General features: G+C 44.2%; 1 long non-coding RNA gene across 1 annotated transcript in view; it reads right to left on the bottom strand.

The window, feature by feature from the left end:
* Positions 1 to 11,433, bottom strand: part of LOC106730947 — a 30,141-nt gene extending 18,708 nt beyond the window's left edge. The window contains exon 1 of the long non-coding RNA XR_004317881.1: positions 11,233 to 11,433. This is a non-coding gene — a long non-coding RNA (uncharacterized LOC106730947). The remainder of the gene's footprint in view (positions 1 to 11,232) is intronic.
* Between the last annotated feature and the right edge of the window lie 15,264 nt (positions 11,434 to 26,697).

Raw genomic sequence — 26,697 nt, 5'->3', positions numbered from 1 at the left:
CCCTTCTCCCAGCCATGCCACCACGACAGCAACGGCTGTCGCCGCATCTGTGAGGACAACGACCCCGAGGACCCTCCTCCTCAGAGGCCACTGATCGCACAATGACCCCCCGCAGCCCCGATCCGTGCAAAGCCTGCTAGCTCCCCATCACACTCACGCACACTTAAACTCCCGGCAGGACGGATCTGTGGACCTACCAGGAGATCGCAGCCGAGTAGAAACAACCCAGACGGTGAGACGCGATGTGCACAGCTCCGCACCCAGAACGCGTTGCACACGCTGCACGCCGAGGGCCGATGGAAAGGCGGGCAGCCCCGGGCATACGCACTGTGTCTTGCCTCAGCCGCGTGAGCCGGTTCCCCGCCCTCTAGGGGCCCCCACCGAGATTCCTGGATCTGTGCTCTGTGGCACTTCTGGTGCCTTCAGGGCTCAGATATGCAAATAATGCCCCCAAGAGTCACCCCCTCCCCTCCCCTGCCCACCGTCCTCCCTTGTTCCAAGCCCACCACCAAGACCAGGCCTGTGGTGGCTGCCAGCAGAATGCCTGCTAAAACAGAAATGGCAATATACTCAATAGGATTTACACAACACCGAGAGTCATAACCTATTATTCAAATGGCCAGCGTGTGACTAAAAATTACTCAAAATACTCAAAAACTGAAAAAAAAAAAAACCCAACCATATAACCCAGCAATTCCAATCGTCGACATACATCCAAAAGAAAAAAAAAAAAAACTAACTCGAAAAGATACATGCACCCCAATGTTCAGAGCAGCGCTATTTACAACTGGGAAGATACGGAAGCAACCTGGTGTCCATCAACAAAGGGATAGAGAAGTGGTACATATATACGATGGAATACTACTCAGCCATAAAAGAGAACAAAATTTTCCGTTTCCAGCAACAGGGATGGGCTTGCAGCATATTGACCTAAGTGAAATCAGTTAAACATACAAAGACAAATACTGTATGATATCGCTTACATGTGGAATCTGAAAAATACAACCAGTAAATATAACAAAAAAGAAGCGGATTCACACATACAGCGAACAAACTACTGGCTACTTAGGAGAAGGAAGGGAGGAGGCGTAATATACTGGGGGGAGGAGTAAGAACTACAAACTTGAGGTATAAAATAAACTACAGGGTTATATTGTACAACATGGCAAACATAGTCAATATTCCATAATAACTATAAACAGACTAAAACCTTTACAAATGTGGATGACTATATTGTACACCTGTAACTCACCTAATATCGTACATCAACTATACTTAATTTAAAGGAAAAAGAAATTACCACTAGAGAATTAATACCTGTGTAACTACCATTTTTGGCACACTTTCATTTATTAAGGCCTTTCTCGGTCCCCCCCGCAATCACATTTTATTGAAACACAAAGCCACACTTGTTCTTTGTCTGCACTGAAACGGCAGCGTTGACTGGTGGCAATAAAACCTCTGTGTAGCACTCTCTTAACCTGGCACAATGCTCAGTGCACTACAAGTCTCAGGACACAGTCAAAACCACACATCCATCCGTTTCTAGGCTTTTCCTCTACCGTCACCTTGTCCCCTGTCCCTAACCCAGGGGCCCCAGTGGCGACTTCGGATTCTCTGCACTGTCGGCACTTTCAGTGTCTCCAGGACACAGATTCCGCAAATAATGCCCTCAAGGCTCAACCCGTCTTCACCCGACTCCCTGCCGTCCGCCTCCACTGTCCCCCTGTTCCCACTGCCACATCGACAGCCATGGCGGCAGTGACACCTGTGAGAAGGACGACGACCTCGAAAACCGTTCTCCTCCAAGGCCACAGATCGCACCGCCCGAAGCCCGCTGACTCCCGCTCATACGCACGCACACTTCAACTCCCGGCAGGACGGATCTGTGACCTAACAGGTGATTGCAGCTGAGTAAAAACAGCCCAGTCGGTGAGACTCCATTCACGCAGCCCAGCACCCACAACGCACTGCACACGCCGCACGACGAGGGACGATGGGAGGCGAGCAGTAACGAGCATGCGCACCAACTCCCTCTTGTGCCGCGTGGGCCGGTTTCCCCGCCCTCCACGCGACCCCTCCAGGATTCCCGGATCTCTGCTCTGTGGACAGTTCCTGGTGCCTCCAGGGCTCAGATAACACAAATAACACCCCCAAGAGTCACCCCATCTTCATCTGACCCCCACCCCTCGACCCGCCCACCATCTTCCCTTCTCCCAGCCATGCACCACGACAGCAACGGCTGTCGCCGCATCTGTGAGGACAACGACCCCGAGGACCCTCCCTCCTCAGAGGCCACTGATCGCACAATGACCCCCCGCAGCCCCGATCCGTGCAAAGCCTGCTAGCTCCCCCATCACACTCACGCACACTTAAACTCCCGGCAGGACGGATCTGTGGACCTACCAGGAGATCGCAGCCGAGTAGAAACAACCCAGACGGTGAGACGCGATGTGCACAGCTCCGCACCCAGAACGCGTTGCACACGCTGCACGCCGAGGGCCGATGGAAAGGCGGGCAGCCCGGGCATACGCACTGTGTCTTGCCTCAGCCGCGTGAGCCGGTTTCCCCGCCCTCTAGGGGCCCCCACCGAGATTCCTGGATCTGTGCTCTGTGGCACTTCTGGTGCCTTCAGGGCTCAGATATGCAAATAATGCCCCCAAGAGTCACCCCCTCCCCTCCCCTGCCCACCGTCCTCCCTTGTTCCAAGCCCACCACCAAGACCAGGCCTGTGGTGGCTGCCAGCAGAATGCCTGCTAAAACAGAAATGGCAATATACTCAATAGGATTTACACAACACCGAGAGTCATAACCTATTATTCAAAATGGCCAGCGTGTGACTAAAAATTACTCAAAATACTCAAAAACTGAAAAAAAAAAAAACCCAACCATATAACCCAGCAATTCCAATCGTCGACATACATCCAAAAGAAAAAAAAAAAAAACTAACTCGAAAATATACATGCACCCCAATGTTCAGAGCAGCGCTATTTACAACTGGGAAGATACGGAAGCAACCTGGTGTCCATCAACAAAGGGATAGAGAAGTGGTACATATATACGATGGAATACTACTCAGCCATAAAGAGAACAAAATTTTCCGTTTCCAGCAACAGGGATGGGCTTGCAGCATATTGACCTAAGTGAAATCAGTTAAACATACAAAGACAAATACTGTATGATATCGCTTACATGTGGAATCTGAAAAATACAACCAGTAAATATAACAAAAAAGAAGCGGATTCACACATACAGCGAACAAACTACTGGCTACTTAGGAGAAGGAAGGGAGGAGGCGTAATATACTGGGGGAGGAGTAAGAACTACAAACTTGAGGTATAAAATAAACTACAGGGTTATATTGTACAACATGGCAAACATAGTCAATATTCCATAATAACTATAAACAGACTAAAACCTTTACAAATGTGGATGACTATATTGTACACCTGTAACTCACCTAATATCGTACATCAACTATACTTAATTTAAAGGAAAAAGAAATTACCACTAGAGAATTAATACCTGTGTAACTACCATTTTTGGCACACTTTCATTTATTAAGGCCTTTCTCGGTCCCCCCGCAATCACATTTTATTGAAACACAAAGCCACACTTGTTCTTTGTCTGCACTGAAACGGCAGCGTTGACTGGTGGCAATAAAACCTCTGTGTAGCACTCTCTTAACCTGGCACAATGCTCAGTGCACTACAAGTCTCAGGACACAGTCAAAACCACACATCCATCCGTTTCTAGGCTTTTCCTCTACCGTCACCTTGTCCCCTGTCCCTACCCAGGGGCCCCAGTGGCGACTTCGGATTCTCTGCACTGTCGGCACTTTCAGTGTCTCCAGGACACAGATTCCGCAAATAATGCCCTCAAGGCTCAACCCGTCTTCACCCGACTCCCTGCCGTCCGCCTCCCACTGTCCCCCTGTTCCCACTGCCACATCGACAGCCATGGCGGCAGTGACACCTGTGAGAAGGACGACGACCTCGAAAACCGTTCTCCTCCAAGGCCACAGATCGCACCGCCCGAAGCCCGCTGACTCCCGCTCATACGCACGCACACTTCAACTCCCGGCAGGACGGATCTGTGACCTAACAGGTGATTGCAGCTGAGTAAAAACAGCCCAGTCGGTGAGACTCCATTCACGCAGCCCAGCACCCACAACGCACTGCACATGCCGCACGACGAGGGACGATGGGAGGCGAGCAGTAACGAGCATGCGCACCAACTCCCTCTTGTGCCGCGTGGGCCGGTTTCCCCGCCCTCCACGCGACCCCTCCAGGATTCCCGGATCTCTGCTCTGTGGACAGTTCCTGGTGCCTCCAGGGCTCAGATAACACAAATAACACCCCCAAGAGTCACCCCATCTTCATCTGACCCCCACCCCTCGACCGCCCACCATCTTCCCTTCTCCCAGCCATGCCACCACGACAGCAACGGCTGTCGCCGCATCTGTGAGGACAACGACCCCGAGGACCCTCCTCCTCAGAGGCCACTGATCGCACAATGACCCCCCGCAGCCCCGATCCGTGCAAAGCCTGCTAGCTCCCCATCACACTCACGCACACTTAAACTCCCGGCAGGACGGATCTGTGGACCTACCAGGAGATCGCAGCCGAGTAGAAACAACCCAGACGGTGAGACGCGATGTGCACAGCTCCGCACCCAGAACGCGTTGCACACGCTGCACGCCGAGGGCCGATGGAAAGGCGGGCAGCCCCGGGCATGCGCACTGTGTCTTGCCTCAGCCGCGTGAGCCGGTTTCCCCGCCCTCTAGGGGCCCCCACCGAGATTCCTGGATCTGTGCTCTGTGGCACTTCTGGTGCCTTCAGGGCTCAGATATGCAAATAATGCCCCCAAGAGTCACCCCCTCCCCTCCCCTGCCCACCGTCCTCCCTTGTTCCAAGCCCACCACCAAGACCAGGCCTGTGGTGGCTGCCAGCAGAATGCCTGCTAAAACAGAAATGGCAATATACTCAATAGGATTTACACAACACCGAGAGTCATAACCTATTACTCAAAATGGCCAGCGTGTGACTAAAAATTACTCAAAATACTCAAAAACCGAAAAAAAAAACAACAACCATATAACCCAGCAATTCCAATCGTCGACATATATCCAAAAGAAAAAAAAAGAAACTAACTCGAAAAGATACATGCACCCCAATGTTCAGAGCAGCGCTATTTACAACTGGGAAGATACGGAAGCAACCTGGTGTCCATCAACAAAGGGATAGAGAAGTGGTACATATATACGATGGAATACTACTCAGCCATAAAAGAGAACAAAATTTTCCGTTTGCAGCAACAGGGATGGGCTTGCAGCATATTGACCTAAGTGAAATCAGTTAAACATACAAAGACAAATACTGTATGATATCGCTTACATGTGGAATCTGAAAAATACAACCAGTAAATATAACAAAAAAGAAGCGGATTCACACATACAGCGAACAAACTACTGGCTACTTAGGAGAAGGAAGGGAGGAGGCGTAATATACTGGGGGAGGAGTAAGAACTACAAACTTGAGGTATAAAATAAACTACAGGGTTATATTGTACAACATGGCAAACATAGCCAATATTCCATAATAACTATAAACAGACTAAAACCTTTACAAATGTGGATGACTATATTGTACACCTGTAACTCACCTAATATCGTACATCAACTATACTTAATTTAAAGGAAAAAGAAATTACCACTAGAGAATTAATACCTGTGTAACTACCATTTTTGGCACACTTTCATTTATTAAGGCCTTTCTCGGTCCCCCCGCAATCACATTTATTGAAACACAAAGCCACACTTGTTCTTTGTCTGCACTGAAACGGCAGCGTTGACTGGTGGCAATAAAACCTCTGTGTAGCACTCTCTTAACCTGGCACAATGCTCAGTGCACTACAAGTCTCAGGACACAGTCAAAACCACACATCCATCCGTTTCTAGGCTTTTCCTCTACCGTCACCTTGTCCCCTGTCCCTACCCAGGGGCCCCAGTGGCGACTTCGGATTCTCTGCACTGTCGGCACTTTCAGTGTCTCCAGGACACAGATTCCGCAAATAATGCCCTCAAGGCTCAACCCGTCTTCACCCGACTCCCTGCCGTCCGCCTCCCACTGTCCCCCTGTTCCCACTGCCACCTCGACAGCCATGGCGGCAGTGACACCTGTGAGAAGGACGACGACCTCGAAAACCGTTCTCCTCCAAGGCCACAGATCGCACCGCCCGAAGCCCGCTGACTCCCGCTCATACGCACGCACACTTCAACTCCCGGCAGGACGGATCTGTGACCTAACAGGTGATTGCAGCTGAGTAAAAACAGCCCAGTCGGTGAGACTCCATTCACGCAGCCCAGCACCCACAACGCACTGCACACGCCGCACGACGAGGGACGATGGGAGGCGAGCAGTAACGAGCATGCGCACCAACTCCCTCTTGTGCCGCGTGGGCCGGTTTCCCCGCCCTCCACGCGACCCCTCCAGGATTCCCGGATCTCTGCTCTGTGGACAGTTCCTGGTGCCTCCAGGGCTCAGATAACTCAAATAACACCCCCAAGAGTCACCCCATCTTCATCTGACCCCCACCCCTCGACCGCCCACCATCTTCCCTTCTCCCAGCCATGCCACCACGACAGCAATGGCTGTCGCCGCATCTGTGAGGACAACGACCCCGAGGACCCTCCTCCTCAGAGGCCACAGATCGCACAATGACCCCCCGCAGCCCCGATCCGTGCAAAGCCTGCTAGCTCCCCATCACACTCACGCACACTTAAACTCCCGGCAGGACGGATCTGTGGACCTACCAGGAGATCGCAGCCGAGTAGAAACAACCCAGACGGTGAGACGCGATGTGCACAGCTCCGCACCCAGAACGCGTTGCACACGCTGCACGCCGAGGGCCGATGGAAAGGCGGGCAGCCCCGGGCATGCGCACTGTGTCTTGCCTCAGCCGCGTGAGCCGGTTTCCCCGCCCTCTAGGGGCCCCCACCGAGATTCCTGGATCTGTGCTCTGTGGCACTTCTGGTGCCTTCAGGGCTCAGATATGCAAATAATGCCCCCAAGAGTCACCCCCTCCCCTCCCCTGCCCACCGTCCTCCCTTGTTCCAAGCCCACCACCAAGACCAGGCCTGTGGTGGCTGCCAGCAGAATGCCTGCTAAAACAGAAATGGCAATATACTCAATAGGATTTACACAACACCGAGAGTCATAACCTATTATTCAAAATGGCCAGCGTGTGACTAAAAATTACTCAAAATACTCAAAAACCGAAAAAAAAAGAACAACCATATAACCCAGCAATTCCAATCGTCGACATATATCCAAAAGAAAAAAAAAAACTAACTCAAACAGATACATGCACCCCAATGTTCAGAGCAGCGCTATTTACAACTGGGAAGATACGGAAGCAACCTGCTGTCCATCAACAAAGGGATACAGAAGTGGTACATATATACGATGGAATACTACTCAGCCATAAAAGAGAACAAAATTTTCCGTTTGCAGCAACAGGGATGGGCTTGCAGCATATTGACCTAAGTGAAATCAGTTAAACATACAAAGACAAATACTGTATGATATCGCTTACATGTGGAATCTGAAAAATACAACCAGTAAATATAACAAAAAAGAAGCGGATTCACACATACAGCGAACAAACTACTGGCTACTTAGGAGAAGGAAGGGAGGAGGCGTAATATACTGGGGGAGGAGTAAGAACTACAAACTTGAGGTATAAAATAAACTACAGGGTTATATTGTACAACATGGCAAACATAGCCAATATTCCATAATAACTATAAACAGACTAAAACCTTTACAAATGTGGATGACTATATTGTACACCTGTAACTCACCTAATATCGTACATCAACTATACTTAATTTAAAGGAAAAAGAAATTACCACTAGAGAATTAATACCTGTGTAACTACCATTTTTGGCACACTTTCATTTATTAAGGCCTTTCTCGGTCCCCCCGCAATCACATTTTATTGAAACACAAAGCCACACTTGTTCTTTGTCTGCACTGAAACGGCAGCGTTGACTGGTGGCAATAAAACCTCTGTGTAGCACTCTCTTAACCTGGCACAATGCTCAGTGCACTACAAGTCTCAGGACACAGTCAAAACCACACATCCATCCGTTTCTAGGCTTTTCCTCTACCGTCACCTTGTCCCCTGTCCCTACCCAGGGGCCCCAGTGGCGACTTCGGATTCTCTGCACTGTCGGCACTTTCAGTGTCTCCAGGACACAGATTCCGCAAATAATGCCCTCAAGGCTCAACCCGTCTTCACCCGACTCCCTGCCGTCCGCCTCCCACTGTCCCCCTGTTCCCACTGCCACCTCGACAGCCATGGCGGCAGTGACACCTGTGAGAAGGACGACGACCTCGAAAACCGTTCTCCTCCAAGGCCACAGATCGCACCGCCCGAAGCCCGCTGACTCCCGCTCATACGCACGCACACTTCAACTCCCGGCAGGACGGATCTGTGACCTAACAGGTGATTGCAGCTGAGTAAAAACAGCCCAGTCGGTGAGACTCCATTCACGCAGCCCAGCACCCACAACGCACTGCACACGCCGCACGACGAGGGACGATGGGAGGCGAGCAGTAACGAGCATGCGCACCAACTCCCTCTTGTGCCGCGTGGGCCGGTTTCCCCGCCCTCCACGCGACCCCTCCAGGATTCCCGGATCTCTGCTCTGTGGACAGTTCCTGGTGCCTCCAGGGCTCAGATAACTCAAATAACACCCCCAAGAGTCACCCCATCTTCATCTGACCCCCACCCCTCGACCGCCCACCATCTTCCCTTCTCCCAGCCATGCCACCACGACAGCAATGGCTGTCGCCGCATCTGTGAGGACAACGACCCCGAGGACCCTCCTCCTCAGAGGCCACAGATCGCACAATGACCCCCCGCAGCCCCGATCCGTGCAAAGCCTGCTAGCTCCCCATCACACTCACGCACACTTAAACTCCCGGCAGGACGGATCTGTGGACCTACCAGGAGATCGCAGCCGAGTAGAAACAACCCAGACGGTGAGACGCGATGTGCACAGCTCCGCACCCAGAACGCGTTGCACACGCTGCACGCCGAGGGCCGATGGAAAGGCGGGCAGCCCCGGGCATGCGCACTGTGTCTTGCCTCAGCCGCGTGAGCCGGTTTCCCCGCCCTCTAGGGGCCCCCACCGAGATTCCTGGATCTGTGCTCTGTGGCACTTCTGGTGCCTTCAGGGCTCAGATATGCAAATAATGCCCCCAAGAGTCACCCCCTCCCCTCCCCTGCCCACCGTCCTCCCTTGTTCCAAGCCCACCACCAAGACCAGGCCTGTGGTGGCTGCCAGCAGAATGCCTGCTAAAACAGAAATGGCAATATACTCAATAGGATTTACACAACACCGAGAGTCATAACCTATTATTCAAAATGCCCAGCGTGTGACTAAAAATTACTGAGAATACTCAAAAACCTAAAAAAAGAACAACCATATAACCTAGCAATTCCAATCGTCGATATATATCCAAAAGAAAAAAAAAAACTAACTCAAAAAGATACATGCACCCCAATGTTCAGAGCAGCGCTATTTACAACTGGGAAGATACGGAAGCAACCTGCTGTCCATCAACAAAGGGATACAGAAGTGGTACATATATACGATGGAATACTACTCAGCCATAAAAGAGAACAAAATTTTCCGTTTGCAGCAACAGGGATGGGCTTGCAGCATATTGACCTAAGTGAAATCAGTTAAACATACAAAGACAAATACTGTATGATATCGCTTACATGTGGAATCTGAAAAATACAACCAGTAAATATAACAAAAAAGAAGCGGATTCACACATACAGCGAACAAACTACTGGCTACTTAGGAGAAGGAAGGGAGGAGGCGTAATATACTGGGGGAGGAGTAAGAACTACAAACTTGAGGTATAAAATAAACTACAGGGTTATATTGTACAACATGGCAAACATAGCCAATATTCCATAATAACTATAAACAGACTAAAACCTTTACAAATGTGGATGACTATATTGTACACCTGTAACTCACCTAATATCGTACATCAACTATACTTAATTTAAAGGAAAAAGAAATTACCACTAGAGAATTAATACCTGTGTAACTACCATTTTTGGCACACTTTCATTTATTAAGGCCTTTCTCGGTCCCCCCGCAATCACATTTTATTGAAACACAAAGCCACACTTGTTCTTTTACAAACTGTCTCCGTCTATTGTTGAACTAAAATGGCAGCTTTGAGTGGTGGTAGTAAAATCTCTTGTATCAGTCTCCTCCCTGGTACTCTGCTCGGGGCACTGCTAATTTCAGGACACAATCAAAATCAAACATCGGTGCATTTCTAGGCCTTTCTTTACCGGCAGCTTGCTCACTACCCACTGTCTGTGGCCCCACTGCCTTCTTTGGTTTCTGTGCCCTGTCGGCATTTTTCGGGCCTCCGGGACCCAGATGACTCAAATAACGCCCTCAAGTAGCAGCCCGTCATCACCTGTCTCCCTACCCTGTACCTCCCACTGTTCCCCTATTCAAGCCGCCACCTCGAGAGCCATGACCACCGTGACACCTGTGAGAAGGACAATGACCTCGAGAATCCTTCTCCTCCAAGGCCGCAGATCGCACCGCTAGAAGCCTGCTGGCTCCCTCTCAGACGCACGCACACTGAAACTCCCGGCAGGATGAATCTGTGGACCTACCAGCTGATCTCAGCCGAGAAGAAACAGACAAGACTGTGAGATGCAATGCAAACAGCTTGACACCCAGAACGCGTTGACACACTGCATGCCAAGGGCGGATGGGAAGGTGCACAGCCCCAGGCATGCGCACTGTATCTGGCCTGAGCCACGTGGGCCGGTTTCCCGTCCCCCATGGGACCCAACCAGGATTCCCGAATCTCTGCTCTGTGGACAGTTCCTGGTGCCTCCAGGGCTCAGATAACACAAATAACGCCCCCAAGAGTCACCCCATCTTCATCTGACCCCCACCCCTCGACCGCCCACCATCGTTCCTTCTCCCAGACCTGCCACCACGACAGCAATGGCTGTCGCCACACCTGTGAGGACAACAACCTCGAGGACCCACCTCTTCATAGTCCACAGATCGCACGACCATCTGCCACCGCCCCATATCCACACAAAGACCACTAGCACCCCCTTACACGAATGCACACTTAAACTCCCGGCAGGACAGATCTGTGGACCTACCAGCTGATCGCAGCCGAGTAGAAACAGGCCAGACAGTGAGACGCCAGGCGCACAGTTCAGCACCCAGAATGTGCTGCACACGCTACACGACAAGGGAAGATGGGAGGCGAGCAGTAACGAACATGCGCACTGTCTCTCTCCTGTGCCGAATGGGCCGGATTCCCCACCTCCCATGGGACCCCACCAGGATTCCCGGATCTTTGCTCTATGGACAGTTCCTGGTGCCTCCAGGGCTCAGATATGCAATTAACGCCCCCAAGAGTCACCCCTCCCCTCCGCCGCCCACCATCCTCCCTTGTCCCACCCCACCATGAAGACGATGGCTGTGGTGGCTGCCAGTAGAATCCCTTCTGAAATAAACTGGCAATATATTCCATAGGATTTACACAAGATCAAGAATCTCCTAACCTAATATTCACAGTGTCCAGTATATGATTAAAAATTACTCAGAATACTCAAAAAGCTAAAAACTGAACTACCACATGAGCTAGCAATTCCACTCCTCCGTATATATCCAAAAGAAACAAAAACACTAATTCGAAAAGATACATGCAGCCCAATGTTCGTAGCAGCACTATTTACAATTGCACAGCAATAAAAGCAACCTAAATGTCCACCAACAGATGACTGGATAAAGAAGCTATTTTATATATATATAGTGTCTATACAGATAGACATAGATCTATATACATACATAAAGAATGGAATGTTACTCAGCCTTAAAACAGGACAAAATTTTGCCATTTGCAGCAACGTGGATGAACTTGGAGGTGATTATGCGAAATGTAATAAGTCTAACAGGGAAAATTCCGGACAATATCACTTATGTGTAGAAGCTAAAACATAAACCAGTGAATATAACCAAATACTAGAACCAGATACAGAGAACAAACTAGTGTTTACCAGTGGTAGGAGGGGCAAAATAGAAGTCAGACAGTAGGAGGAACACTCTGTTGGATGTAAGATATGCTCCAGGATGTACAACATGGGGAATAAGAGCCAATATTTTGTAATACCTGTAAGTGGAAAGTGACCTCTAATATTCTATTTAAAATTAAAGTAAAAATACTCAGACTATGAAAACAACAGGGAAATCTAAGCTCACATGGGAAAGAAAATCAATGCAGAAAAGAATGAAATGCTGGGATTATCTGACAACATCCTCAAAGCAGCTACTGTACAAATACTTCAACAAAGCAATCATGCTCACGTTTGAAACAAATGTAAAAACAGAAATACTTAACACCAAAACACATAGAGAGAGAGCTTATATTTCAAGAAAGAAATGGAAATTTTAGAAGGTGAAAATATGATAACCAAATAAAAATCTCACTGCATGGGTTTAATAGCACAATGGAGATGAGAAGGTTAACAACAGAAATTATTCAGTCTGAACGATTCAGGAAAAAAATTGATTGAAAGAAAAATAAACAAAATCTCCAGGACCTGTGGGAAAATACCAAAAGATGTATAATTTTTAAACAAAACATATATAATTTTCCTTCAGAAACCTAGGAAAAGTGAAAGAACATGGAAATTAAAAATAAAAATTTTCAAGTAATAATTGTTGACAACTACACAAATTTGGCAAAAGACATAAACCTACAGATTCAGTAAGCTCAGCAAACACCAAACAGGTTAGACCCCGAGAAATCCATACCTGGCCATATTAGAATGAAACTGCTGGAAACTGAAGACAAAAAAAAATCTTGAAAGCAGAGAGAGAAATAAGATGCATTACTTACAAGAGAACAAGGATTCAGTTGACTGCAGAATTCTTATCAGAAATCATGTAGGCAAGGAGGAAGTGTCTCAACATTTCTTTTAACTTTTCTTGCTTGAGTTATAGTCATTTTACAATGTTGTATCAATTTCCAGTGTAGAGCACAATTTTTCAGTTATACATGGATGTACATATATTCATTGTCATATTTTTTTTGCTGTGAGCTACCACAAGATCTTGTATATATTTCCCTGTGCTAGCTCTATCGTATAATCTTGTTTATCTATTCTATATGTGCCTGTCAGTATCGACAAATTTTGAATTCCCAGTTTATTCCTTCCCACCTCCCACCCCTTGGCAACCTCAAGTTTGTATTCTATGTCTATGAGTCTGTTTTTGTTTTGTATTTATGTTCTTTTTTTTTTTTTTTTTTGATTCCACATATGAGCGATCTCATATGGTATTTTTCTTTCTCTTTCTGGCTTACTTCACTTAGAATGACATTGTCCAGGAACATCCATGTTGCTGCAAATGGCATTATGTTGTCGGGTTTTATGGCTGAATAGTATTCCATTGTATAAATATACCAATTCTTCTTTATCCAGTCATCTGTTAATGGACATTTAGTTTGTTTCCATGTCTTGGCTATTGTAAATAGTGCTGCTATGAACATTGGGGTGCAGGTGTCTTTTTCAAGCAGGGTTCCTTCTGGATATACGCCCAGGAGCGGGATTTCTGGGTCATATGGGAAGTCTATTCCTAGTCTTTTGAGGAATCTCCATACTGTTTTCCACTGTGACTGCACCAAACTTCATTCCCACCAGCAGTGTAGGAGGGTTCCCTTTTCTCCACAGCCTCTCTAGCACTTGTCATTTGTGGACTTTTGAATGATGGCCATTCTGGCTGCTGTGAGGTGATAACTCATTGTAGTTTTGATTTTCATTTCTCTGATAATTAGTGATATTGAGCATTTTTTCATGTGCCTATTGATCATTGGTATGTCTTCCTTGGAGAATTGCTTGTTTAGGTCTTCTGCCCATTTTTGGATTGGGTTGTTTGGTTGTTTCTTATTAAGTCGTATGAGCTGCTTATATATTCTGGAGATCAAGCCTTTGTCGGTTTCATTTGCAAAAATTTCTCCCATTCTGTAGGTTGTCTTTTTGTTTTACTTATGGTTCCCTTTGCTGTGCAGAAGCTTGTAAGTTTCATTAGGTCCCATTTGTTTATTCTTGCTTTTATTTCTATTGCTTGAGTAGACTGTTCTAGGAGAACATTTTTAAGATGTATGTCAGATAATGTTTTGCCTATATTTTCTTCTAGGAGGCTTATTGTATCTTGTCTTATGTTTAAGTCTTTGATCCATTTTGAGTTTATTTTTGCGTGTGGTGTAAGGGAATGTTCTAGCTTCATTGCTTCACATGCCGCTGTCCAGTTTTCACAACACCATTTGCTGAAGAGACTGTCTTTATTCCATTGTATATTCTTGACTCCTTTGTCGAAGATTAGTTGACCAAAAGTTTGTGGGTTCATTTCTGGGCTCTCTATTCTGTTCCATTGTTCTATATGTCTGTTCTTGTACCAATACCATGCTGTCTTGATGACTGTAGCTCTGTAGAATTGTCTGAGGTCTGGGAGAGTTATTCCTCCAGCCTCTTTCTTTCTCTTCAGTAATGCTTTGGCAATTCTAGGTCTTTTGAGGTTCCATATAAATTTTATTATGATTTGTTCTAGTTCTGTGATATATGTCCTGGGTAATTTGATATGGATTGGTTATATCTGTGGATTGTCTTGGACAGTATGACCATTTTAACAATATTGATTCTTCCAATCCAAGAGCATGGGATATCTTTCCATTTTTTAAAGTCGTCTTTAATTTCCTTCATCACTGGTTTATAGTTTTCTGTGTATAATTCTTTCACCTCCTTGGTTAGATTTTTACTTGGTTAGTAAAAATCTAACTTTTTTTACTTTGGGTGCTATTTTAAAGGGGATTGTTTCTTTACTTTCTATTTCTGTTGATTCATCATTAGTGTAAAGAACTGCAACTGATTTTTGAGTGTTAATCTTGTAACCTGCTACCTTGCTGAATTCCTCGATCACCTCCAGTATTTTTTGTTGGACCTTTTAGGGTTTTCTATATATAGTAACATGTCGTCGGCATATACTGCACTTTTACCTCTTCTTTTCCGATTTGGATCCCTTTATTTCTCCCTCTTGCCTGATTGCTGTGGCTAGGACTTCCAGGACTCTGTTGAATAGCAGTGGTGATAGTGGGCATCCTTGTCACTCCCTTCTGGCCTGCAGTGTTTGTGTAGAGAAATCAGCTGAAAGCCTTACGGGGGTTCCCTTGTAAGTCACTCTTTGTTTTTCTCTTGCTGCCTTTAGGATCATTTCGTTATCCTTGACTCTGGCCATCCTGATTATGATATGTCTTGCTGTGGATCTGTTTGGGTTCTTCCTGTTTGGGACCCTCTGAGCTTCCTGTACTTGGATATCTGATTCCTTCTTTAAATTTAGGAAGTTTTCAGTCATGATTTCTTCAAATACCTTCTCAATCCCCTTTGCTCTCTCATCCCCTTCTGGAACCCCTATTATGTGTAGATTGTCATGCTTTATATTATCCCATAGGTCTCTTCTATTGTTTTCATTGGTTTTTATTTGTTTTTCTCTCAGCTCTTCTTTTTGGATGCTTTCTGTTAACCTGCCCTCTAGGTCACTTATTCGTTCCTCTGCCTTATCTAGCCTGCTTTGTACAGCCTTTAGATCAGCTCTCATCTCAGCAAATGAGTTTACCAATTCTACTTGGTTCTTCTTTATAGCTTCAGTTTCATTTTGGCATATTTTATATCTCTACACTCTATCTATTTTAGTTCCTTCAGTACTTTGATCACTCCTTTTTTGAAATCTTCATCTAGTAGGCCATCAATGTCTATTTCATTGATAGTTCTTTCAGGGGATTTCTCTTGCTCTTTTAATTGGGAGTGGTTCTTCTGCTTCTTCATCTTGCCCATCTCTCTCTGGCACTGTGGCTTATGCAGTATCAGTTATCTATTATGGTCCTTAAGGAGTTTATTTATTTACATATGTCACGACTATGCAGAAATAAAACTTTTTAAAAAGAGAGAATTTTAAAAGAAGTGAGAAAGAAAGGTTTGAAAACAGTGTATAATCAATAACAGAAGAGTAAGTTGAATCAGACTAGCACTTGAGTTGAGACGTCTTAAAAAGGCGGGAATGTGTTCTCATGGAGACCCCGCGCTCTTAATGATTTTAATGCGAGGTCTTCCTGTCTTTGCCCTGTTTCGCGAACTCAGCTTGCTGCTTCCAGAGGCCCTCCGTTGGCAACCCTGGTCTGTGCTGCTCCCATTGTCTATCAGCAAGCAGATCGTGCCCCCTACCAAGACTGCGGTCAGGTGGTACACTCTTACATGGTGGACAGGCAGGTCACTCCCCCTCCTGATGACGCGGTCAGATCCTGTGCTCATGGGAGGTAGGCGGGTGAATCACACCCGCTCCCTGCACCACGGTCAGGTTCTGAGCTCCTGCCGGGAAGGCAGGTGGCCACCAGCCCACTCCTGGCACCTGGTCTCTCCCCTGCTCTGTGCAGCTGCCCACTCCACCCTGGGTCCGCCCTCAGTACACAGGCTTGGGGAAGACAGAGGAACAGCCCCGCCCCTGCTCCAAGCCAAAACTCAGCTCCTTGTTTGTTTTGGCAGAACAAGTTCTCTGAGGTACCAGGACAAAAAGATCCTATATGCCTCGGGCTACAAACAAGTCTCATTCTCGCCTTTGAGGCTGCTAAGCCCTTAGGTACGGATTCAGGTTTTGACCTCACCCCTGCTGGGTGCTAAGCACCAGAGGATATGGCGGCAGTGGGTGAGTTCTGCCTCTCTTCTCCAGAAAACATTCCACGGGTTTTTGGAGATGGCGGTATGGGCCCTCTTCCCCCCAGGGAACATAAGCTGCGTTTTTTGTTTTTTTTTTTTTTTTCATATTTTATGCAGGGCTCAGTTTGTTCTGCCTTGTGTACCCACTCATCTCAGGCACACAGCACCTTGCATTTCCCTGGGGTTGCCGCTGTGCAGCCTGCCCCAGTCCTCTGCCTGGCTCAGGCAGCCTGTCCTGTCCCCCAACTATCACTTAGCCTATAGGGCTGGGAGTTGTAGAGACCCCCTGTGCCTGTTTAACTTAGTTCTGTCAGTCAAGGGGTGCTCCATACAGATCCAAGCCTCGGAGGGTCCCCCTCCATCCCGCTGACCTCTCCGTTGGCGAGGGGTGAGACCCAGTGAATGAGCGCTATTCCTGCTTTGCCACTCCCTCCTCGTGGGACCGATCCCACACTGTTCTGCTTTTTCTTCTTTCTTCTTTCCTTTTCTTCTACCAGATTTGTGGCGTCTTCATCTATTCAAGAGGGCAATGTTCTGTCAGAGTGCGGCAGGTGCTCTGATTGGCTGGGTGGTTCCGTGGATGTTAGTTTTGGTGTGTTTGTGGGAGAGGGTGAGCTACAAGCGTCCTTCTACTCCGCCATCTTGGCCCCCTCTCTCAACATTTTTTAAATGCTGAAAGTAATGAAATGTAAACCCCAAGTTCTTTGTCTAGTAAAAATGTTTTTCAGGAAAGCACATGTTTAAAAAAATTTGCAGATGAAGAAAAATGACAAATGTGGTTAGCAGACCTGAAAGAATTGCAATCAGAATTCTTCAGCTAGAAGGGAAATGATACCAGAAGGAAACTTTGAACATCAGGGATGAAGGAAGCGCTGCAATGAAATTGATAAGTATGTGGCCGCGTATACTAGACTAGACTTCTCTTTTTGAAGTAATTAAAAATATATTTGAGGGGGAGGGTAAACTCAAGTAGTGGACTGCATACGTAGCAAGCATGAGGTTCTGGGTTCAATCCACAGTACCTCCTCCAAAAAACACAGAAATAAGTAAACCTAATTACCTTTCCCCTCAAACACACACACACACACACAAACTAAATAAATAAATAAATAAAATATATTTGATGACTGAAAGGAAAAATTTAAACATTGTCTGATGGGATTCCAATGTATATCGTTGTAATATATAAGACAGCTATAACATAAAGAGTGGGAGAATAAAGGGACCTATATGGTGGTATGATTTCTACTTACATGCAAAATGGTGAGATGTTGATTCTCAGTAGTCTACGAAGAGTTAAGTATATATATTTCAATTCCTAGATGAAACGCTTTAAAAAACTATACAGAGATGAAGTTAAAAACACAATAGATACGTATTCTGGTCAAGATGGTAGAGTGGCAGGACCACGAGCTTGCCTCTCCTCACGACTACAAAGAAACTGCAACTGACTGTTAGACAACTATTCAAAGAAAAAAGACTAGAACCTAGAAAAAAAGATCGCCTTCAACTGGAAACATGAAGAGAGAACCGCAGCAGGATGGTAGGAGGGGCGTGCTCTTGATATAATTGGGCCCCATATCCCCCAGCTTGGCCACCCACAAGCTGAAGGATAATTAAGTCGCAGAAGCACTCCCACAGGAGTGAGAGTTCTAAGCCCCATGACAGGCTCCACAGCCCAGGGTTTTGGTGTTGGGAGAAGAAGGAAACTCCAGGACAACCTGTTTTGAAGACCAGTGGGGCTTAGTTCCAGGAGCCCTCTGGGAATGGGGTAAACAGAGACTTCACTCACTTGGGAAGTGAACACAGAATCTGGCGTGTGCCAGGTCTAAAGGCAGAGGCAGTGATTTCATAGGAACCTGTGCCAGGCCTGCCGGCTGGTTTGGAAACCTCTCCTGGGGTGGTAGGGAATGGCTGCGGCTCACCCAGGAGACATAAAAGCTGGTGGCGGACATTCCGGGAGTGTTCATCTACATGAGCTGTCCTGGAGGCTGACATCTTGATTGCATCATCAGCACCAAGACCTAGCCCCACCCAACAGCCTGTAGGGAAGCCTCAGGCCAAACAACATACAGGGTAGCAACACAGCCCCACCCATCAGCCCACTTCTTAAGCCACAAACAATTCTAGACAAGGCCCTAAGCACCAAAGGTCCGGCTCCTTCCTCTCTCCTTACAGGACAACGGGGTTTCTTCATTTTTTCTTATTTTCAAAACAGTGGACTTTGGCCTCTGCCATGTACACCCAGGAGCGTGAGGTGGCACGTTGGGAGAGGACCAGGGGAACTCTCGGCAACAATGTTAGGCGTTTTTACCTTTTCAGAAACATTTTGCAGAATTACTTGTCAACTATTTGAGGCGCTAAGAGCCAAAAGCTTGAGACTCTGTCACGGTCCTCCCCACCTCCTTCTCTCCCTCTCTCAGCCTTTCCTTGCAGCTCTCATCGCCTCTGCATTGACTCTACAGCCTTTGTCTCCTCCCCACCTTTGGCTGGGGGTGGGAAGCAGTCCTGGCTGAGACGCTCACACTCCGGCAAGGTGGCTGCCAGAGAATGTTGGTGCTAACACACCAGTTTCTTGTCCTTTGCGGGAGGTCAAGTCCAGGCCTCCACTTGGCTTGCAAAGGGATGTTTTCAGAGTTTTCTTTCTGTCATTTGGGGTGTCTTTGCCTCTCTTATTTCCCTAATAAACTCTGAAACTTAATTTAAAAAAAAAAAAAGCTAAAATTCTCAGCGTTCTTGGAAACAATGAAGAGTACATATATGGAAATTCAAAACTATACATGCAGTAAAAACAAATGATCTATCAAGCCATGAAAGACACGGAAGAAACTGCAAAGACATATTACTAAATGAAAGAAGCCAGACTGAAAAGGCTACAAACTGTACCTTTCCAACACAATGACATTCTGGAAAAGGCACAGCTACAGAAACAATGAAAAGATCGTGGTTTCCAGGGGCTTAGGGAGAGGGAGGCAGAGAGGAATGAATAGATGGAGCAGAAGGGATTTTAGGGCAATGAAATTTCTCTGTATCATACTATAGAGGTGGCTACACGTCATTCTGCATTTGTCAAAACCCATAGATTGTACAACATCAAGAGTGAACCCTAATATAAACTATGGAATTTGGTTGATAATAATGTGCCCATGATGGTTCAATTATATGAAATACGCCACACTGATGAGGGATGTTGACGGTAGGGGAGTACATATGTGTGACTGGGGAGGGCTGTGTGCAAACTCCCTGTATTTTCTGCTCAATTCTGTGAACCTGAAACTACTCTAAAAGAATAAAGTCTATTAAATAGAAATTTTAAAAAAGAACTCCATCTTAGCTGAATAAAATCACTTGATTTTTTTAAAAAAGAAATTAAATTTAAAATTTTAGAAAAACATCAAATTACAACTAAAGTCATCATATACACCATCAGTTCTGTACTCAAACACTTCAGGAGCTTGTGCGCTCCTGAATAAGGAAAAGAGCAAGGCTCTGCATTTAGAACTGGAACCCCCAAATCTGCTTCTTACTGAAGTCAGAGATTCTCAATTTTGTCAAAACTCTGCCTTATCCTCTTTGTGAGGATTTGATGACGTCATACATGTACAGAAAGTAGCACAAAGAAATGGCTAACAGATGGTACGTACTCTATAAATGTGAGTTTTTATAGTAAAACCTATTATTAGATAAAAGAACTCAATAAATGAAGCTATAGTCAGCCGTTTGTGACCATACAGCACAGCTCAAAAGCATCTAAGGGAAGTTAGTGAGTGATGACTTCTTTTTCAATGGTTTCATTTTTTATTTTTCATTGGAGTATATAGTTGACTTACAATGTTGTGTTAGTTTCCGGCGTACAGCAAAGTGATTCAGTTGTATTTTTGCAGATTCTTTTCCATTTTAGCTTATTACAAGGTATTGAATATACTTTCCTGTGCTATAAAGGTCCTTGTTATTTATCTAGTTTACACATAGTAGTGTGTATGTATTAATCCCAAACTCCAGTTTATCCCTCCCACGCCATCCCCTTTGGTAACCATAGTTTTCCTACATCTATGAGTCTATTTCTGGTTTACAAATAAGTTCATTTGTACCTTTTTTTAAGATTCCAGATGAAAGTGATATGTGATATTCGTCTTTCTCTGAAAGACTTACTTCACTTTGCAGAACAATCTCTAGGTCCATCTGGGTTGTAGAGTGATAACTTGTAACTTTCTGTGTACAGAAGATCAGTGTCAGCACAGAAACAGGAGCAGGTAGCTTTTAGAGTGACAGCATCATTAGAGGCATCTTGCAGGGGAGATGGGCACCTCCCAAAGCTGGAAGAGATGGGAACATGCAGATGCGCCTTCTGTCTCTGCCTTTTCAGCAGGGATCCAATCTTAAGAGAGAGAAGCAATCCAGAAACAAGTGATCACAAGAAAGCCTGGCCCTACATTACTCACAGCCTTGCAGCTCCAGAGAACAGAAAAAGAGATTTTACACCCCAAGCCTGTGTGAAGCTAGCATAAACTTGATACTAAGTCCCAGAAAGAGAGTAGATAAAATAAAAGTATAGGCTAGTGTCACTCATGCGAATATACATAAAAATCCTAAACAAATTATTAGGGCATAGATTACTCATGACCAAAGTGTCTTTACCTTAGGAATATAACGTTGGCTTAAAACATGGAAACGTACCGCTGTAATTCAACACATTAACTGACTGACAGAGAGAAAAAAATCTTATGATCTCAATAAATGTACTTCTAGTGTTTGATCAAATTCGACATATATTCAAGATGAATACTCTAAGCAAACTAAGAATAAATGAATTTACTCTGATAAAGTGTATCTGCCGAAAAAGGCACATTAAACATCATGGTGAAATGTTGAAAATTTTCCATTTCTCATCAGGGCTAAGGCAAGGATGTCCACTATCACCAGTTCTATTGACCGTAATTGTAGTGGAGGGTCTGCCCGATGACATAAAATGAGAAAAGGAAATAACAGCTATACTGTTTACAATGGCAGGAACAAAACTGTTATTCTTATTCAAAGATGATATGATTTGCATGTTGAAAATTATCTAAAGATAAACCTTAGGAATTAAACATACTTAGCAAGGTTGCTGGGTAGAAAAAAAAGCAATATACAAAAATTATGTCTCTCTACACTAGATCAAACAAAATATAAAATTTCCAAAACAGGAACAATTTTCAACAGCATCAAATACCTAGGAATAAATTTAACAAAAGATGTGCAAGAATTCTTTGGACAAAACTGCAAAACTTTATTGAGAGAACTTGAACAGGTACATTTCCAACACAATAACAGCCTACATGGTTACAGCTTGTCTTCAATTAAACCTGTGGTTTCCCTTCACCTGTAAGATAACATAACATTTGGATATATTAGTTAAAATTTTGTTAGATGGCACTAAAGCATACAGAGGACACTACAGTTTCAGTTTTATAACATGGACTAAAACCAGAACCCTAAGGGTGACCCTTGGCTTATATCCAGTTAAACCTCTGCAGAGACTCTGAAGGTAGACTTTCAGACACATTAACAGTATTTGCTAAACACATCACTCTTTCTAGTGGTACAGAGAAACAAGTCGACTGTTCAACTTCAGAACTCACTGAACCCAATGCTTCTGTTGCGAGGTAGTTTTAAGTGGAAAGCAACATTTTTTTTATACTTTTGGTAAAAATCAAAACAAGTGAAACACCTAGGAAACAGAAGGAATTTTTAAAATTTCATATAAATGCGTTGACTTGAATAACATTCTGAATATAGGATATCTAAAACAGTAACATCACACTTAGAATTGCTTAAATGAAATAAAGAGAAAGGCTAGTATTGCATTTGTTTCGGCTCCGTCTGTGGAAAAGTGCAAAACTGTTTCTAGGAGCTAGCGTAAGTCACCCTTATGTGGTAGTAGGTTAACCATTTGTCCCTGTTTTCATCCATACTCCTGCTGTAATTATGAACGGTGGCTCTTTACATTCTTAAAAGCACTCCAGTTTGTATAATGTATCAAATAGTTCCACTAGTTTTAAGTCAGTACCATCAAAGGTAACATCAAATTGTGAAGGAAAATAGTACCGTTTCTCACAGCCTGGAACAAAGACAGAAAGTGGGGTGGAAAAAAGGGGGAAAAACCTGGAAAGCCATATGTACACATAGAAAGGTAAAGAGAGACAGATAACATACTCCATATCTGCTTGCGTCTTTTTCGTGTTCCTTATTAGGTATACTTGGCCTTCTGTCTACTCTCTGCAAGACTCTCTAAACTAGTGGATCTTCTACTCACAAATATTTTCTAAAAGAGCAAGCTCTTTGATTTATTGATTACTTGGATTATTTTTCCTTTTCCTAATGCTCACACTTTAAGCATTTTCTTAAGACTCTCTTTCCTTTTCCCTTAGGTCTACACTTTTTTGACCTTTGATTATTTTTTATATTGGACGCACATGTAATTTATAATCTTTTCCTTTTTTAATAGCATATGTATTGAAGGCTATGATCTTCCCATGAGTACATTTTAACCATATTCAATAGGTTCCTGAAAGTAGCCTGAAAACTATCTTTTAATGTAAAGAGTTTGGAATGGGCCAGGAATGCAGTGAAAGGCATTTTACTTCCTAAACATCAAGTGCTTCCTTTAAATTCAGAAGCTATGTAATTAATAGTTGGTAATCTGCAAAACACACACGTAAGACACACTTAACTTGATTACTCAGGAAGTACTTGAGCTATGGTCTTTGCATTTCAGTCTTACCAACCTGATACCTCGGGGCGCAAAATTTTCATGCCACATGTCACATGGTTAGAGATGATTATATCATAGTGCCTGCATTTTCTTAGGAAGACTGGCTCATTAAGACTGACAGTGGACAGTGGGATAGAAAGTGTGCTAAGCATATGCATCCTGCACCCGCCTTGAGCATCACTGACTATCTGCACTTTCTCTACCTGATCAGACATAGAGACTAGAAACTAGATTGTCTCTTGAAAGTTTAGTATTTAGTCATTTGAGGCTTCATTTGGGGAAGGATTTAAAATGCAACTGTTCACATTTTTGTTACTTATATGTCAATAAAAACTGGAAGGAAAAAAAGACAAAATGCAATTGTCCTTGGAGAGCCAGAGAATTCAGAATTTGACAGAATCTGAGGACGGGCCTTCAGAACCCCTACAGAAGAACCGTCAAGCAAAGTGTGCCTTTTCTGAGTAGTGAGCAAACCTCCATTCAGAGTTTGATGATTTATGATATATAAAATCATGTATCTTTGTGTACAATGCAACAGAAACAGAGTGTGCAAAAATCAGACCTGAAAATGATTTTTAAATATCTGATTTGAATTCACTATTTTTATAAGAGCAAAGATGGGTTTGGAAGTTAAAGGCCCAGAGTCACACAAATTGCGTTAGAGCTGGTACTGGAACCTACTTCAAGGCTTCAGCATATGTCATACAAACTGATGTGTGTTACAAATGCACTACGTGTATGTTAAACGCAGAACTCTACAAAAGCACATGAAAATTAACAACTGTTGGTTAAAGGACTCATACTTAAAAGTAAGAAAATATTTTCATCTTATAATTCAGTATGGCTTTAACCAAATTTGTTTCTATACCTGATAGTCCAGTAAGTCAGGCACTTAAGGTCGAAACTACATTTCAAATCATCTTTATAAGTGAACTCTGCTCTAAACGAACAGTACTGTTACCCCTGTATCATTACAAATAGAATATTGTGGAAAACAGACACCCTATAATTTGCACACTTAATGGAGAACATACCTGCTTCTGGCATTTTAAAAGGGCTCTGCCTTTGGCAGTCTCTTCCCATTAACACCACGATCATGCTCACGCCCAGTCTCTGGCTCAGCCACTTCCCGTTGATCAGCTTCCGGGACAGGCCCTTGCAAATAAAAAGTTGATCAATTTAAGAACTGAAACATGAGATACGAATAAGAGTGGATAATATTCATTCCTTCACTGTTCACAAAATAAAAGTCTTAGGCTCGTGTGGAAACAAATGTGATGCTGAAGAACCACAAGAGCATTATTTCAGGAGTCTGTTACCAGAAACTAAGAAACCAGGTGAGTTAACTGTACTATTCAGGGTTTCATTATCCTCTTCCTTTCCCAAGACTGCCCTCACACAACTTAGGTGCTCCCTTTGTACCTGTCTGTGTTATACGTGTGACTGTACTTATCAGTGATTTGTTTGGGTCTCTGACTAGACTGTGAGCTCAAGGTTGAAACCATGTCTCTCAGTTCACTCAGCATTTTACACGGAATGATTAAACACTAAGTGTTGAGGAGGGGAGAAAGACTCAAACAATACCTCAAATTGATTAACATTCTGCAAACCAACTGGTCTATCCTCTTCAAAATGTCAGTGTCATGAATGACAGAAAAACTGAAGAATTATTCCAGACGAAAGAAGACTAAATAGACATGACAACTAAATGCAATGCATGATCCTGGACTGGACTCTGGATCAAAAGCAAAATTCTATCAAGGGAAGTATAGGGACAACTGGGGAAATCTGAGTATACGCTGAGAAAATTTTAATGATTGCATTTTCCTATGGTTGAATTTCCCGATTTAGGACAGTGATTAGCCAAGAGAATGACTTTTTCTTTCTTCTAAGGCTATATATATACACTAATATACTTAGGCTAAAGGGTCATAACAGTTCAAACTTTATCTAAATGACTCAGTCTTAATAATAACAAACATATCAATAAGTGTGTATGTGTGTGTATACATATACAAACACGGGGAGGGGAGAGGGAAGAGGATATGAAACCAATGTGGTAAAAATTTAATACTTGGTAAATCGAGATGAAAATAGATGAGTTAACTGTACTATTCTTGCAACTTTTCTGTAAATTTTATGTTTTTTGGGAATATAAAGGAAAACTTAAAGTGAATACTTGACAACTACATTGTACTTGAGGAAGACAAGGGGTTCTTTTGTTTGTTTGTTTGTTTGTTTGGAAGGGGGAGGTAATTAGACTCATGTATTTATTCTTAGAGGAGGTACTGGGGATTGAACCCAGGACCTCATGCAGGCTAAGCATGCGCTGAATCACTTGAGTTATACCCTCCCCCCTACTTTGTTTTTCATAGTGCTTAAAAAACACATACCAGGACTTTCTGACTCCAGAACTGTGAGAAGTAGATGTCTGTTTATAAGCCTCCCACAAAAAAACCACTCAACATAAAATTTACCATCTTAAACATTTTTAAGTGTACACTTTAGTAAGGAGTTGTTTTTGCATCAGCAGCAGCAACTAGGAATGGACTTTACATATTTATTTTCCTGTATTACGAAACCTTTATTTTAATTGTCAATCTAAGAATAAGCCACAATAGAAGTATCGTTTCTGTATTATGCTATAGTGCAGTGAAAACAGTGAACATCAGCTATGTACAAAGTCTTAAGTCCACGCCATGAATAGGATATCAATTAAATTTAAACATAATTTTCTGAAGGAATAGCTGAATGGATGTGTAGGACTATGACAAACCTTAGACTTGTGACACCCACCCTATATGGGAGTAAACAGAAATTTAGTTTATTAAAATAAACTAAAGTTATAGGAATAAACCTAACCAAAGAGTTGATAGATTATACACAGACAACTAAAAAACACTGATTAACACAATTAAAGATGGCTTAAAGAAATGGAGAGATATCCCAAGTTCTTGGATTGGAAGAATTAATATTGTTAAAATGGACATACTACCCAAAGCAATCTACAAATATCATGGGATCCCTATCAAATTACTCAGGACGTAGAATAAACAATCACAGAAGTAGAACAAACAATCCGAAAATTTATAGAGACTCAC

This window comes from Camelus ferus, chromosome X, assembly GCF_009834535.1.
Source record: "Camelus ferus isolate YT-003-E chromosome X, BCGSAC_Cfer_1.0, whole genome shotgun sequence".
Taxonomy (NCBI): Eukaryota; Metazoa; Chordata; class Mammalia; order Artiodactyla; family Camelidae; genus Camelus; species Camelus ferus.
Note: the sequence above shows the minus strand (reverse complement) of the source record. Positions and strands in the feature narration are given on the sequence as shown.